We start from the raw sequence: 15,397 nt of genomic DNA on the forward strand, positions 1-15,397 counted from the left end.
TAACTACGAAGAACAGACTATATATATATATATATATATATATATATATATATATAGCGAATCAGAACAGGAAATGAGGGGCTCGCCGAAAACAACACAGAAATAAGGGTTGGCAGTCGAGAAAACCTCGGAAAGCAAAGGGGAGGATGTGGTAGATCATTGAAACAGATTAAGAATTTGGAAAGAAAGAAAGAAAGCGAAGAAAAAATGCCCGCCAGGTGGGATCCGAACCCACGACCACCAGGGGGGGTTCAGGGCTGGTCGACCACTCTGGACGTGTCGTGGACACTCGAGTCACGACCCGGGGGTTAAAAAAAAGAAGGTCCCCTTCACCCCGATTGGTCCGAGTGGCGCTGGCTGCCACCCCCAGGCACAGGAGACAGACATACCTGACATAAATGCCCCAGAGGGTGGGTGGGAAAACCGCCCCGCCGGTAGCGTAGTGGTTATCGCGCCAGACCGGTATTCTGGGGGTCGTGGGTTCGGATCCCACCGGGCGGGCATTTTTTCTTCGCTTTCTTTCTTTCTTTCCAAATTCTTAATCTGTTTCAATGATCCACCACATCCTCCCCTTTGCTTTCCGAGGTTTTCTCGACTGCCAACCCTTATTTCTGTGTTGTTTTCGGCGAGCCCCTCATTTCCTGTTCTGATTCGCTGCATGCATACCGAGGGCCTCTGTTCTGGCGGTCTTGTTGCCAGGGGGAGCTTGGGGGGGTTCAGGGCTGGTCGACCACTCTGGACGTGTCATGGACACTCGAGTCACGACCCGGGGGTTAAAAAAAAGAAGGTCCCCTTCACCCCGATTGGTCCGAGTGGCGCTGGCTGCCACCCCCAGGCACAGGAGACAGACATACCTGACATAAATGCCCCAGAGGGTGGGTGGGAAAACCGCCCCGCAGGTAGCGTAGTGGTTATCACGCCAGACCGGTATTCTGGGGGTCGTGGGTTCGGATCCCACCTGGCGGGCATTTTTTCTTCGCTTTCTTTCTTTCTTTCCAAATTCTTAATCTGTTTCAATGATCTACCACATCCTCCCCTTTGCTTTCCGAGGTTTTCTCGACTGCCAACCCTTATTTCTATATATATATATATATATATATATATATAGCGAATCAGAATATGAAATGAGGGGCTCGTTGAAAATAACACAGAAATAAGAGTTGGCAGTCAAGAAAACCTCGGAAAGCAAAGAAGAGCATGTGGTAGGTCATTGACACAGATAAATAATTTGGAAAGAAAGAAAGATAGTGGAGAAAATATGCCTGCCAGGCGGGATCTGTGCCCACGACCTCCAGAATACTGGTCTGGTGCGATAACCACTACGCTACCGGCGGGGCGATTTTCCCCTCCACTTTCAGGGGTATTTATGTTTAGGTATTTTTGTTTCCTGTGCTTGGGGGTGGTAGCCAGTCCGAGTGGCGCTGCTAACAAAAATAGCTTGTTTGCTAACTAAATAGCTTGGTTGAATTTTTCTCATGGCAGCCCATTAGAGCTAGAGTTAATCGGTAATCGGGGGGCACTTTCCTCGTCGTTGTATCAGTCCGGGTTCCAAAGCACTCGCACTTTTTCTGCCTACGCGTGTTACTGGAGCGTTGAATGAGAAATGGATAGGGTTGGGCTAAAGCGAAAGGGGGCTGCGTGTCTCGGGTGCTGTTACAAATCTTCGCTGTTTGCGTATGCACACGCTTTTGTGCGTGTGGGTGGGTTGCCGTGTGCATGTGTGGTTGCACCCGTGTACGTGTGAGTGCGGGGTTGGGTGTGCGTGTGCGTGTTTGCTCGTTGAGCAGCCGCTCTTAATCGCCATCCAAACTGCAAACGGCTCCCCTTCAGTAACTGGCCAGAATCAATATCAATAATTTACAGAAAAGATACCTAGCCAGTGGCGAAAGCGGTTTGGGGGGTTGGGCTATGATGCATTTTCAACGTATGTATGCATGTATGCTTGTGTGTGTGTTTAAGTGTGTTCCTTGTCCTGTCAGCGGACGTCGTTGTTGCACTGCCTTGTCCTCTGGGGAATATTTTGAGGTACTGAGTGCAAGAAGTGGGGAACACCACTCCGGGTGCTTCGCCCGGGGTAGAATGGTCCTTAGAAAAACGGGATTACACGGTCCACCGACGCCGAAGGATTGTGACCCTGTGAGAGTACGCAGGCTGGCAGGCCGGGGCCCTTCTTCCTCCTGGTTCGTAAGACACTGGTACGCGTTCCAAAGGACATACGGTTGATGCCGTCAGTGAGTTCATTGCTCCTTTTGTCTTTTCTGTTTTTTTCGGTGGACTAGGGAACAGGTAACCTCTTAGAATTGCTCATTTCTATCCCTTCCCCTTGTCTCTTTTTTACTTTTTTATCTTTTTAAGGTTGTCAACTGCAGCAATCTTAGCTACGCAAAACATTTTTCATGCCTGAACGTCTTAACGTCTTTACTTTCTCTACACGAATGTATGTCGGAATTGTTCCTGTATTGCTGTGCGTATTCCAGTTATGTGTGTACTATTGTTTTGCCTCTCGCTTCTGTAATACATATATATATATATATATACATATATATATAGAGAGAAATAGGTGTTGGCAGTAAAGAAAACCTCGGAAAGCAAAGGGGAGGTTGTGGTAGGTCATTGAAACAGATACAGAATTTGGAAAGAAAGAAAGCGGAGAAAAAATGCCCGCCAGGTGGAATCCTAACCCACGACCTCCAGAATACCGGTCTGCTGCCATAACCACTACTCTACCGGCGGGGCGATTCCCCCCCCCCCCCCCGCTTTCTGGGGTATTTATGTCAATGTAATTTTTTTCCTGTGCTTAGGGGTGGGAGCCAGTGCCGCTCTGACTTCTCAGGGTGAAGGGGACCTTCGTTTTTTAATCCCCGCGCCGTGCCTCGAGTGTCTACGACCTGTCGAGAGTGGTCAACCAGCGTTGAACCATCTTAAGCTCCCTATGGCACCAAGACTGCCAGAACAGAGGCCCTCGCTCTGCATGTAGCGAATCAGAATAGGAAATGAGGGGCTCGTAGGAATAACATAAAAATAAAGGTTAGCAGTCAAGAAAAGCTCGGAAAGCAAAGGGGAGGTTGTAGTATGTCATTGAAACAGATAAAGAATTGGGAAGGAAAGAAAGCGGAGAAAATATGCCCGCCAGGCGGGATCCGAACCCACGACCTCCAGAATACCGGTCTGGTGCGATAACCACTAGGCTACCGGCGGGGCGATTCCCCCCCCCCCCCCCGGCTTTTTGGGGTATTTATATCAATATAATTTTTTTCCTGTGCATGGGGGTGATAGCCAGTGCCGCTCTGACTTCTCGGGGTGAAGGGGACCTTCGTTTTTTAATCCCCGCACCGTGACTCGAGTGTCTACGACATGCCGAGAGTGGTCAGGATGGCGAGTTGGGCGAGTTGGTGTACTTGCATCTTGTGGAACAGCGCGAACAAACAGGGACACAATAAGAAAGAAGTGGGAAGGACTAGCGCTGACTTTCAACTCGATTTATTAGAAAAGACGTAACTACTTATACATACACAGAATCCTCATCCCCCACCACGCCACGTGCTCACACCAGCCAATGACATACTATCACGAGCAAAACACTCCACTGTTGACAACGCACCTTTCTTAACACTGGAACACCTTATCGGGACGACCGCTCCAAATAACTAAATTTTTTTTCGTGCAGGACAACTGATGTTTCACTGATACAGTCACTCCCCCACTTCCTGATGTAGTATGATTCCATCAACTCTCTAGTACGCCTGGCTTTATGCTCAAACAGGATATCAGTCTCGCGGAAAAGCGGATAGCAATGGTGCTTACACGTGCGGCAATGTTCGGCCAGACGTGCGTAATCATCTTTTTTAAGCTTGTTGCAATGCTGCAATAATCGAACGTTTAAGCAGCGACCTGCCTGACCAACAGGCGTACTAGAGAGTTGTTGGAATCATACTGAATTGGAATCATTGTTGGAGAGGGCACGGCGGGACCACATCGGACGGACCCATGAACGTACTGCTCTTCTTCGTACAGGTCACGCTGCTGACTATCGTCGATCGTGAGCCGCCCGGCAATGCATCAGGCGCAACAACAGTACTACCTGGATCTGCGCATGGCCCCATGGTTAATCTTGTGCCACGTGGCATGGGGACAGAGCCGGACTGGAGTTCGATAGCGGCGCCACCGTCTCTGGAACATAAAGCCAGCTACATCGAAGGAAGGCTCAGAGGGCACGGCGGGACCACATCGGACGGACCCATGAACGTACTGCTCTTCTTCGTAAAGGTTCGTGCAAGATATGCAAAGTGTTTCCACAGTGATGAAAGATGTATTCTTGTCCTGCCGTGCCCGGCGGTGTTATTCTTTACTAGATGAAGCATGCCATGTTCTCTTGATACTACTGGCTGGGGATGTCGAAACAAACCCTGGTCCTCTTGACAAAGATATTGACTTTGATAAGTTCCGTGAACTTTTGAACGACATGAAAACAAGCTTGCAATCTTGAATTGATAACATTTCAACATCCCAGTCACAGTTGGAAGCGTCAATGAACGATCGGTTCCTTGAATTAAATAGTACACTCAGAACCTTAACGCAGCACACAAAAGAAATAGTTCAACTAAAGACTGAGGTTGCTTCACTGAAGAAGGTGGTTGCGGAACAACAATATAAGCTGATTGACTTGGAAGATAGAAGTCGTCGACGTAATCTTATAATTTTTGGCATTTCTGAAAGGGATGACGAAAACACTGGATCGTTAAAACAAAGAACTCTTCACGAAGTGTTTGAAGAAAAACTGAACGTAACCGCTACTACTGTAGAAAGAATTCACTGGATAGGTAAAAAAACTGCCAGTAAACGTAGACCAGTTATATTTAACTTTTTTTACTATAATGAAAAAATGGAGGTTCTCAAGAATTGTTCTAAACTAAAGGGCACAAACATTTCTGTCAATCACGACTTCTCAAAGGCTACAATAACGAAACGTTCCAATTTGTGGCAATATGGAAAACAGTTCAAGGAGCAAGGCCACAAGGTGGCGCTTGATTATGACAGACTGCGAGTAGGTGACAATGTATACGTGTGGGATGAAACCCTGTGCCAACCCAGGTGCGTCTACGAAAAGAACCGGGAGATAACGTCGAGTTTGGGTGCAGGTACATCGCAGGCCATGAACACTGCAGCTACTAATTCTGTAAGAACAACCAGTTGATCCGAGCGGAAGCAACTGTGGATAACTCTAATGAACGCACAAAGTCTTGCCAATAAATCGGCTGAACTGGAGGAAACGCTACTTCTTTACGATCCACACATTTTGGCTGTTACAGAAACGTGGCTGAATTCCCAGATCAGTGATTCTGAAGTTGTTCCCCCCTCTCACAAAATAATTAGGCGGGATAAAGAAGGACGAGGAGGTATGGCTCTGATACTGAAAAACGACATTAATTGCTTCTTACTCGAAGATATACCCAACCATGAAAGCGTCTTTTGTCAGCTTAGCTACCGCAGTGTTTCTTTTCTGTTCGGTGTCGTGTACAGGCCACCAAAAAGCTCAGTCGAGTATATGGAATTGCTCTCTGGCTATATTGAGCGCATGCTGAGGGGCGGGGAAAAATTTATTCTAACAGGGGATTTCAACCTTCCCACAATAGATTGGAATACACTATCTGTATCTACGTCAAAGGATAGTGCGAGCGCGCAAATTTTTTTTCAAGTTCTTTTCTTTCATAGCTTAAAACAGCTAGTCATGGCGCCTACACGTGTTGCTGACAACACACAATCGATACTCGACTTCGTGTTCATCAAACATTTTCAGGACAATTGGTTCGTTGAGACTACAACTGGCGTTGCCGACCACAAATTGGTCCACGTTACATTAAACGTACATAAAGAAGAAGCGGCCTCTGAGGTTAAAACGTATCGTGATTTTATTAGGGCTAATGACGAGTCGATTCTTGATTATCTGCATTTTTCTTTGCCAGATTTTGCACACGGTGGGGACGTCCAATTACTGTGGGATCAATTTAAAAAGATTGTCACGCACTGCATAAATGAATATATACCGATCCGCCGAAAGAAAACGCAACGCCAGAACCCACGGATTACGCGAGAAATTATTCATTTAAAACGGCGAATTCGTCGGAGACGAAAACGACCAACTCAGAATCAGAATTGCCATGAACTACGCTGTTTAAAGGATGAACTGGTGTTGAAGTTACAAAACGCACGCTCAAAATTTTACGAACAAACACTTCCTTCTTTCTTGAAAGAATCCCCTGAAAAGTTTTGGCGTTTTCTTTCTAATTCTAAACATACCGTTGATCAACTAAGAATTGATGGTACTGTTACCAATAATCTTCAGAATATTGCGAATGCATTAAACAAATGTTTTCAAGCTTCCTTTACGGAGCCCGATTTACACAGCTCACGAGACTCGATACCCGCTTCTTTTCTCTGTATATCACCGATGGATGATGTTACTATAACCAAGGAAGGCATATTTTCCTTGCTATTAAAAATTAATGTTAGAAAATCAAGTGGGGCTGACAATATACCTACGGCATTTCTGCAACGGTACTCCGAACTAGTCTCCGGGTACCTCTGTGTTCTCTTTAACGCCTCTCTTCATCAGTGTATGCTACCCAGCGACTGGCTAACAGCCAAGGTTGTACAAGTATTCAAATCGGGGGATAAATTAGATCCTAATAAGTACAGACCAATCTCGCTAATAAGTACATGTTGCAAAATATTCGAACACATAGTAGCCAGCCACATAATCCAGCACCTCGAGTCAAAAAAATTTTTTGTTCAATATCAGTACGGTTTTCGTAAGAATGTGTCTACTATAACTCAACTGGTGTCTGTAATTCATGACTTCACATCAGCTGTAGATAACCACCTTCAAATTGATGCAGTTTTCTTGGACTTATCAAAACCATTTGACCGTGTGCCACTTAAGTTGCTTCTTAACAAATTAAAAGTAATTGGGCTTCCAGATAGGCTGGTCACTGGATTGAAGCATATATACTGAATCGTACTCAGTTTGTTCAATGTAAATCTGCTCGATCTAACCATACCAGTGTCATGTCCGGAGTTCTCAAGGATCTGTGCTCGGATCATTATTATTTTTGATATTTATAAATGGCATTGCTGCTGGTATTGGTGATACCGTTACTGTGAAACTGTTCGCTGATGACTGTGTTGTTTATTCGGCTGTTAATGATATCTCAGGCCAGATGGTGTCAAATGAGAGCATTTGTAAGCTTGCGGACTGTTGCGATGGGAGAAAAATGCGGATCAACTTTACTAAAACAGTATGCATGACAATAACAACAAAGCGAAATCTCCTACCGTATGTGTACAAAATTGGTGAACAAATTATTCAGAATGTCTCATCTACGAAGAACTTAGGTTTAACGATTAGCAGCAATCCTAAATGGGATGCCCACATTGACAATATCTGCGCTAAAGCGTTCAGAAAACTATGCTTTTTGAAACGGAAATTGAGAACATCATCAAAAAAGGCAAAACTTCAAGCCTATCGCACTCTCATCAGACCAGTCCTCGAGTACGCCTCCATTGTATGGGACCCTTTCCATTAAAAAGATATTGCCAGGGTTGAGAGGATACAGCCATTGGCGGCAAGATTTATAATGCATGACTACCGATCCTCGTCATCTGTTACAAACATGTTGCAGCAGCTGGAATTGGAACCACTTCACCTGCGTCGACAGGTTGCAAGGCTTAAATTTTTTTTTTTGCTGTATGACAGTAAAACTGGTTTATGCAGAGATGTATGTACATCCCGCACCCCTAAGATCAACCAGATTAAATCACTCTAAAGTTGTACGCCCCTACTTTAGCCGAAGTAAGCGCTTTCAAATGTCGTATTTCCCCCGTACAACTGAACAATGGAACGCGCTACCTGAATGTATTGTCCAGTGTACTAATTTTAACTGTTTTGAAAAATTGCTTCTAACACAGTTACTAAACCCCTCTCCTGCTAGGGCAGCAATGCTGCCTGCAGTATTTGTAAATAAAAATAAATGAAATAAATACTACATCAGGAAGTGGGGGAGTGATTGTATCAGTGAAACATCAGTTGTCCTGCATGAAAAAGAATTTGGTTATTTGGAGCGGTCGTCGCGATAAGGTGTTCCAGTGTTAAGAAAGGTGCGTTGTCAACAGTGGAGTGTTTTGGTCGTGATAGTATGTCATTGGCTGGTGTGGGCACGTGGCGTGGTGGGGGATGACGATTCTGTGTATGTATAAGTAGTTACGTCTTTTCTAATAAATCGAGCTGAAAGTCAGCGCTAGTCCTGTCCACTTCTTATTGTGTCCCTGTTTGTTCACTCTGTTCCCTAAGATGCAAGTACACCAACTCGCCCAACTCGCCACCCTGACCACTCTCGGATGTCGTAGACACTCGAGTCACGGTGCGGGGATTAAAAAACGAAGGTCCCCTTCACCCCGAGAAGTCAGAGTGGCACTGGCTACCACCCCCAAGCACAGAAAAAAATTGCATTGATATAGATACCCCAAAAAACCGGGGGGGGGGGGAATCGCCCCGCCGGTAGCGTAGTGGTTATCGCACCAGACTGGTATTCTGGAGGTCGTGGTTCGTATCCCGCCTGGCGGGCATATTTTCTCCGCTTTCTTTCTTTCCAAATTCTTTATCGGTTTCAATGACCTACTACAACCTCCTCTTAGCTTTCCGAGGTTTTCTTGACTGCCAACCCTTATTTCTATGTTATTTCTACGAGCCCCTCATTTCCTATTCTGATTCGCTACATGCAGAGCGAGGGCCTCTGTTCTGACAGTCTTGGTGCCATAGGGAGCTTAAGAGGGTTCAACGCTGGTTGACCACTCTCGACATGTCGTCGACACTCCAGGCACGGCGCGGGGATTAAAAAACGAAGGTCCCCTTCACCCTGAGAAGTCAGAGCGGCACTGGCTCCCACCCGTAAGCACACGAAAAAATTACATTGATATAAATACCCCAGAAAGCGGGGGGGGGGGGAATCGCCCCGCCGGTAGCGTAGTGGTTATGGCACCAGACCGGTATTCTGGAGGTCGTGGGTTAGGATTCCACCTTGCGGGCATTTTTTCTCCGCTTTTTCTTGCTTTCCAAATTCTTTATCTCTTTCAATGACCTACTAAAACCTCCCCTTTGCTTTCCGAGGTTTTCTTTACAGCCAACCCTTATATCTATATATATCTATATATATATATATCTATATATATATATATATATATATATATATATATATATATATATATATATATATATATATATATATATATATATATATATATATATATATATGTATATATTTATATATATATATTTATATACATATATATGTATTACAGAAGCGACAGGCAAAACAATACTACACACATAACTGGAATACGGACAGCAATACAGGAACAATTCCGACCGACATACATTTGTGTAGAGAAATTAAAGACGTTAAGACGTTCAGGCATGAAAAATGTTTTGCGTAGCTAAGATCACTGCAGTTGACAACTTTAAAAAGATAAAAAAGTAAAAAAGAGACAAGGGGAAGGGATAGAAATGAGCAATTCTAAGAGGTTACCTGTTCCCTAGTCCACCGAAAAAAACAGAAAAGACAAAAGGAGCAATGAACTCACTGACGGCATCAACCGTATGTCCTTTGGAACGCGTACCAGTGTCTTACGAACCAGGAGGAAGAAGGGCCCCGGCCTGCCAGCCTGCGTACTCTCACAGGGTCACAATCCTTCGGCGTCGGTGGACCGTGTAATCCCGTTTTTCTAAGGACCATTCTACCCCGGGCGAAGCACCCGGAGTGGTGTTCCCCACTTCTTGCACTCAGTACCTCAAAATATTCCCCAGAGGACAAGGCAGTGCAACAACGACGTCCGCTGACAGGACAAGGAACACACTTAAACACACACACAAGCATACATGCATACATACGTTGAAAATGCATCATAGCCCAACCCCCCAAACCGCTTTCGCCACTGGCTAGGTATCTTTTCTGTAAATTATTGATATTGATTCTGGCCAGTTACTGAAGGGGAGCCGTTTGCAGTTTGGATGGCGATTAAGAGCGGCTGCTCAACGAGCAAACACGCACACGCACACCCAACCCCGCACTCACACGTACACGGGTGCAACCACACATGCACACGGCAACCCACCCACACGCACAAAAGCGTGTGCATACGCAAACAGCGAAGATTTGTAACAGCACCCGAGACACGCAGCCCCCTTTCGCTTTAGCCCAACCCTATCCATTTCTCATTCAACGCTCCAGTAACACGCGTAGGCAGAAAAAGTGCGAGTGCTTTGGAACCCGGACTGATACAACGACGAGGAAAGTGCCCCCCGATTACCGATTAACTCTAGCTCTAATGGGCTGCCATAAGAAAAATTCAACCAAGCTATTTTTGTAAGCAGGCTGTAACTAAAGACAACTGTTTTCCTAGTGGCTTATTTTGTTCATGACTACGTTGGCTGAAGTCGGTGACATCGACGGTGTGAGAGCTTTTCTGATTTTGATTCTGATTTCGCTTCAGCTTTTCTGAGTTGAATAAGATAGCTCTAATTTAATTTCTTGTAGTATTGGCATGAAAGGGCTGATCTGAAAGAACATTTCGTGAGAAACAAGCGTTATCACTGACAGAATCGCAAAATTACAATACCCATACATAAAGATATTCATTGATGCCAGGGTTCGTATAGGAAATTCTGGAGGTTTGTGAGGGTGTCGAAATGGTGGCGTGAGTAACAAACCAGGCAGTTGTTTTGAAGGTTAGTAGTTAGTACCTCGCAATCGGGCTTTTTTGTGAGTATTTCAGATGTTTTTTTTTCGGAAGGCTAGATCTTAGAGAAATCGGTAGAAGGTTTTTGAAGACTAGAACGATTCCTAGAAACTTAAGCGATTTCGCTCAGAACCGTTTTTTTCGAAAATACACGAAAAAAGCAACACTTACTTTTTCCAAAGCTCCTGTGAAGTGATTTCATTGCAAGTAATATTACGGCTATACTTACCAGTGCTTTTCTGAAGGCTTCAACACCTCTTTCATTCAGCAACACAGGCCGCAGGACAGTGGATCCACCCCTCTTGCATGTAAATATGATAAAAAAATATGAATATCACTGTGACATAGAACGTAATAAGGTGGGGGGGACCAACAAAATGGTATAGAGGAGGCCACAAGAAAAAAACCCCACAGGGCACCAGCTTCACAAATGTAATGTGACAATTGCTGCGTTCGCCATATTTTCATGGTGCCTTAACAGTTGCTTTATGATCTGGCTCTGTACTTTCACATTACTTTCATTTAGCAATATTAGAAGTAAAACAGGGTCACCGGACGAGTTTCTAAGAAACTGAATTGCTGTAAACAGAGAGATGACAACAAAATCACTGTTCAGGCAGCAAGCGAGTAAAAATGCATATAGGTAAAGGGTAAAAAAAACCCGAATACAGCTTTGTTCAGTTTGAAAGAATTAGCCTTTGGTAACTCACTCGGCTCCATAGCAACCCGAAAATACATTCGCGAGCCGAAAGTTACACGCAACACAGAATGTTTTAAAATTTCGCACTGAGGCTTTGGCAGGAGAGACGCAATATGGGCTAGCACTAAAATGTTGAGAGAGAGAGAGAAATGACCTTTATTGCGTTGTCCGGCGGGGGGTGCGGGTCAGGCCACGCAGGGCTTCGCCGTCACCCCTGTCTATCTACCTATTCTAGGTATCGTGCTGACCTCGAAGCAATGGGCCTGGCCTGCGGCTCGGGCTACTAGGGGTGTCCCCGCCCCGCCTCCTGTCACCGTTCCCGAGGGAAGCAACCGGGGGGGAGCGCGGGTCCTCCTTTCGCCGTTGCCGCGCCAGAGCAGCCTCGAGCCGCTGGACGGCCCTGAGCTGGAGTCCGTGCTCCGTAGAGCCGATCATGTCGCGAACGTCCGGTGGGAGGCCGCGGCCTCCGTCACGCGCACAGTGTTCTTCGCAGCCCCACATGAGATGGGCAAGGTCCGCGGGCACTGGCGCACACACACTGCACTCACTTCGTTCGTAGAGGTCCGGGCACACGTGGCGCGCGAGCGCCGGCGTGAGAACCGTTTCTGTCTGCAGTTGCCGCAGGAGCACTGCCTCCCCTCTCGTAAGCCCCGGATGGGGGGGCGGGAAGGCTCGTCTCCCGTGCCTGTACCACCGGAGCGTGGCGCCGTAGGCGGTCAGGGGCTCCGCGTCGTCATCGTCGTCTTGCTGTTCTTTTCCGGGCTCGGAGAGGGGTCGGGCGAGGGGGGGGGGGGCGCGGCTCGGCACGTGGCGAGGTCTCGAGCCGCGGCGTCCGCCTCTTCGTTGCGGTTGCGGTGGCCGTTGCGCAGCTCCCGGCCCGCGTGGGCGGGGAACCAGCGGATGCTCGTGCTGTTCGCGCGGGCTCCCTCCCCGATGCTGGAGAGGAGTCGCGCGGTGCTCTTGCACACCGTGCTCCGGGCGAAGTTCGCTATCGCCGACTTGGAGTCACTGAGGATGGTTGTCGTGCCCGGCCGGACCAGGGCGAGAGCTATCGCCGCCTCTTCGGCCTGGCGGGCGGTCGTGGCCCGCACGCTCCCGGCGCTGAGCAGTTCTCCCGTGGTGGCCTTCACGACCACCGCCACAAAGGTGTCGGCCCGCTCTCGGTACTTGGCCGCGTCCACGAACACTGCGCCTTCGCGCTCGTTGTATTCCTTGGCGAGCGCGCACGCTCGCGCCGACCTGCGCTCGACGTTCCGCTCCGGGTCGACGTTCCTCGGGAGCGGCGGCACGATGACGCGGCGGGCGATGTCGTCCCGCAGCGGAACGAGCTCGTCCTCCGCCGCAGGTCCGAGGGGCGGGCTCAGGCCCACCCTCTGTAGTATCTTCCGGCCCGATCTGGTGGTGCTCAGGCGTTCGAGTTGTGACACGCGCGGCGCCTCGCTGATTTCTAAAATGTTGACAGACGAGTCTTTTGCCGGCCCTACTACATTAACGTCGGCACGGTTGCTCTTCTTAACAACGTCCTCTTTAGTGTTTTTCTAGCGTTTTCTGTGCATGTGTTTGCTTCTAAACTTTGTGACTATTGCCCTGTTCGCTGAAGGGAGGAAAACTGCTTCTTCCTGTGTTGTGGCCCACAAAACTGGTTAAAAAATAACATCAAGCGTTCATTACGCACTGCAAAAGTTGCCGCAAGTAAAGACAGAAGCCACATGGCTGGAACAGCTTTTATCTAGAGTGATAATTTTACTTGGAGTTTGTTGTGACGGCAGGCCATATTTGGCGCCCTGCACCAATCTGAGTCCTCGGAGAAGGTGGTGGTGCACTCTACCCTTCAAGTTGACGTTCTTCCATTGCTCGCTGCATTAATCAATTTCTGCTCTTAAGGCTGACCAGTCCTCCTTTTCTTATTCTCCGTTTTGCCCCCTCCCTGTCTCCTCTACCTGTGTGCTGCTGAGATAACTGCTTTGCATGTTTTCATTTATGTTGGTTACAGTGAGGGTGAAAAGGAACTTTTCCGAACTAGTGTTTGCCGTGCTTGGCCTTATTCTACTCTAATGTTGCCTTGAGGAAGCTCGCTGTCCGCTGATAAAATCGGTCTGAATATTCAAATCCTTGTTAGGGATCTTCGTTAAGGTTTCTACAGCTGTTGTGTGAAAGGTTTTACGTATACATAGTAGTTTAGGATTCGTTCACTAACTTTAAGTCTGTACTATCGGCGTCAAATGAAACGCGAACACGAAAATATGAACCACAACGTGAAAAATTGAAAATACTGTTCGTAGAGTTCATATAATGGCTTGCTATTGGTATGTTTCGAAATTCACTTTTCCCAACACTGTTGTTGTAACTAAGCCACGCGTCAATTTGGCTTGGATAGAAAGAAATCGCGCTATTTGTGTGTACAGGTTCATATTTTTGTGTTCGCCTACATATGATACATGCACACCTACGTTTTAGGAAACAACCTTTTGGCAGCATCAACCCAGAAAACAACAGGTTACGTTGTCTGGTTAACAGAGATGCAAAGTGTGAAAGAAGAGTGGATCTGACATGAGTGAGAAGAGAAATGAAGTGTTGCTGGAAATATTTTTGAGGGGAGATAGTTGCTGAAAAGGAAGTCATGAGCCGAAATAGTTGTTTGCAGTGACACTGACAGTGACAGTGACAAGGGGGTTGAAGGCACGATAGTGACACTTCAGGACTTCTGCTGAGGCTTTGGGAGACAGCAGGAGGGCAGGTACGACAGCGCAACATGACTACTATGTTATTGCATGCCATGCACAGCAAGGGTAATATGAAAAAAAAAACACGTCCGAGAGCCATGCTTGCAAAAATATAAACCTAATATGCATCACCTTGCAAATGGCCACTTACTAGCATTGATTGTTGCAAGCACTGTTCTTGGACGTGTTCATTTTTTTATCGCACTGTCTAGGCATGTAGTGATAAACGCACTAGACTTCCTGTACCACCCACCCTCCTAATATTGTCTCTCAAAACATCATTCGAAAAACTGCTGTGTCACAATCCAGCATCGTCCAACTCTCCCCCCCCCAACCCGTTTCCAAACTGCAAAGAACAATATCGACACATGGCTTCCGTTTCCTTAACTGGCTCCTCTGAAAGGCCTCTACAGCAACACTAGGTATCTCAAGGATCACCGCTGTTTCCTAGGTTGAGGCGCTCCTCCAGATTTGTCTCCTGTTTGCTCCATATCTTAGCCCCATCATTCCACATATATGTGCATGTGTCGGTACAACATGTCAGGCATCTCAAGCAATTTAGAGGAAAGATTAAAATTAGAATATTGTATTTTCTACAAAAAAAGTAATTACAATCACTAAAGGTGGATTTACTCTGTCCTAACAGGTTAGTTAAATTAGCTTTGCATTGACAATGCCAATGCACAACGCTGTTGAGTGTCCTAAAATGCACTGGATACCAAATAACTGCAAAATTACTTCTATAATAGAAAGTTCATGGCAGTTCAATGAAATACAAGGAATGCAGGTAGAGTGCTACTATCATTCATATGCGTTTGCTTATAACAACGGGTCGTAAATAATTCGAATTTCATCCAAAGTACAGCGAAATCAACTACACACACAATTATTTCTTGCAAACTGCTGCACTACGTATTTCTAGTCAGCTTCTACATTGACCTGAGAACTTAGCTATATTCCGTTTTTAAAATGTTAATTATCTAAATTGCCGTTTAAAACGCATAAGTGGTATATGACAGTTTATGCTACCATTTATTGTCATATTGCTTAAAAAATTCATAGAAGTATTATGGAGCATTAGATTTTTCTACATAAAGCCTTTGGTGCATGAACGTAAAGCACAGTATTCCCACAACCTCTCTGCGAATAAAAAAGTAGTGACACCAAGGTTCAATTTTGAACA

Source organism: Haemaphysalis longicornis, unplaced genomic scaffold, assembly GCF_048455015.1.
Source record: "Haemaphysalis longicornis isolate Haplotype H1 unplaced genomic scaffold, Haemaphysalis longicornis Haplotype H1 scaffold_13, whole genome shotgun sequence".
Classification (NCBI taxonomy): Eukaryota; Metazoa; Arthropoda; class Arachnida; order Ixodida; family Ixodidae; genus Haemaphysalis; species Haemaphysalis longicornis.